At 43.4% G+C, this 2,500-nt stretch overlaps 1 pseudogene; it reads right to left on the bottom strand.

The window, feature by feature from the left end:
• The window catches only part of LOC139053720 (large subunit ribosomal RNA), a 9,171-nt pseudogene that overhangs the window by 2,677 nt on the left and 3,994 nt on the right, over window positions 1-2,500 (bottom strand).

Genomic DNA, 2,500 nt, shown 5'->3' on the forward strand with positions numbered 1-2,500 from the left:
TAGAGTATTCGAAGCACTGTAAAGAAATATTGGAAGAACCAACTGTCTCAAGCAGTGCACCTTCTGAAACGGCTTCAAGGATGCCTTCGCAAGGAGTTCGAGGAGTTTCATTGCCTTTTCAGAATGAACTATAGGATTTTTATTGATGAAAATACTGAGACCTAGATACTTAATTGGTTCATCTCTGCCTTTCGGCTTAATACTCTGTCCCAAGATAGACAGCGGAGGAATATTGTAGTTAAAGCCCTTACTAATGTGGTCAGGCCGCCAACCAAAGTACTGCGACTTTAAAGGATTAATGTGGAGATCAACATTACTGAGAAATGAAACTGTTTCGTCTATGAGACGTTGGAGTCCTTCACAAGTGTCAGACATCAAAAGGAGGTCATCTGCGAAAGCCATTGCAGACATAGAGCTTTCATGCAACGGAACACCTACACCTAAGTCATTTAAGCGGTAGATTAAAGGATCAATGATACAATTGAACAGGAAAGGAGAAAGAGGGTCGCCCTGCTTAATACCTCTTCTCAGTGGCACACGGACATTATCTGAAATACCCCCACAAGTGTAAGTGGTGGTACAGTTAACATATAAGTGTTTAACTATGTTGAGGATACGTGGAGGAACTTTACGAGCCTCTAGGGCACTGAAAATTGCTGAATGAGATACCGAATCGAAAGCCTTGCGCAAGTCAAGACTTACTGAGAAAAAGGGTTTACGTTTTAGTTTGAGTAACCTCATTATACCTTGCAAAACGAGCAAGTTGGAAGATGTACTGCAATCTTCGGCAAAGCCGGACTGATATTTATGGAAATGGTTAGTGGCACTGAGCCGACATAGCAAGAGCTTAGAGAATAGCCTAAAAAGAACAGGGGAAACAGAGATTGGCCTAAAATCGCCTGCACCACCCGGATTGGATTTCTTAGGGATAAATACTGTTCTACTTTGTTTCATTTCCAGTGGAACAAGACCAAAAGCTAGCCAGTTATTAAAAATGTGGCATAAGATGCTAGGAGGTATTTTCAAAAGTTCAGAGATTGGGACATTATCAGGCCCTGGAGAGGACTTTGAAGAAAGTAGTCTTATAGCGATAGCAACTTCTCCCTCCGTGAACAGAGATTCATCAACCTCAAGAGCGATTGACGATTCAAGTGGGGAAGAAAGCGGTGTAGAATATGTGTTGAAAATTGGATCAAATTCTTTATGCAAGTCTGCCAGAGAACATGCAGCAGAGGAATCGCCTATCAAAAGGTGATCAGCCAGAACTTTAGGACCTAAATGGTAAAGCCTCTGGTGTTCAATGTACCGTAATCGCTTACGTTTACTTCTGTTTTGTGAGTGTGGAGTGTTAGGAGTGTGAGAACTGTTCTTATTTTTACTATTCGTTTTCTGTTTAACTCCAAAAGCTTTATAGATGACGCGGAGGTCATCCATGGAAATAGGACCTGCTATTAGACGTGAGACGATAGCCTCATCTATTATTCCAACCTCGCAGAGTGCGAGGCGCACTTCAGAAGCTGAGAGTTCAATAGGAGGGGGAGTTACCTCGCCTGAGAAGGACGGAAGAGCAGGGGGTGGGACCACAGTTTCAGATTTCAAAAGCTCAAGTATGTCTTGATAACGACTCGTACGCCGAACCTGTGAAATTGAGGAAACAGTTCGGCTACTGAATACCTCGTGGAGTGCTTCATTAATCCTTTTATGAATACCTATTTTTATTTCACGTTTTGCCAAAGCTATGAGCTCAGAGTCGGACCATCGACAATGAGAGTAAGACGGACCATCAAGATGATGGACTTCCCCTAGGCCAGTGTGAGTGGCCTTAAGCCTGGAAAGAATTTCTGAGTACCTGGATTGTTTGCGTATCTTCTCGATACTTTCCCTAGATCGGTGCGGAAACTTTGTTGCTAGGACATCTATCATGGAATAAACTTCACCCAATCCCAACTCGGCATAAGCCAATGTTTCTAATTCAGAAGGGGTCCATTGACCACTAGTTAAGTTGACATACCGACTCGTCGAAAGACCAGACGAGGGCAACACCGTTTGGGTGTCCACAGCGCTAGAGGCAGGAACCGAGTCCTGCACAGAGACGTCAGGACGACGCTCATGAGTACTGCAAGTTAAGTCATCAAGGCTTTCGCCCTCGCCACGAGCCGTTAGAGAAGACGGGATGCCAACTGATATTGGACTATTATTCACTTGAGGTGGGTCAGAAACGTTGACCACCTCTTGTGAGGAAAGTTCAGCAGTTTGAGACTGCAAACGTGTAAGGGTAGCTCGTTTGCATTTTGAAACATGCGAGGACATATTTTTACTGGATGGTAGTTTCTTAAGAAGGCAATAAGAACATTGCCATAGTAACCGGACATCATGCAAGGAATAATGTGTTTCAAGCTTGATTCGTGAAGTCAAGCGAGAATTGCAAATATGACATATGTATGCGTCAATACTATAAGACACTGTATGTTCCATTTGGAAGTTGAAGCCACCGAGGGAA

Source organism: Dermacentor albipictus, unplaced genomic scaffold (genome assembly GCF_038994185.2).
Source record: "Dermacentor albipictus isolate Rhodes 1998 colony unplaced genomic scaffold, USDA_Dalb.pri_finalv2 scaffold_168, whole genome shotgun sequence".
In the NCBI taxonomy this organism is placed as follows: domain Eukaryota; kingdom Metazoa; phylum Arthropoda; class Arachnida; order Ixodida; family Ixodidae; genus Dermacentor; species Dermacentor albipictus.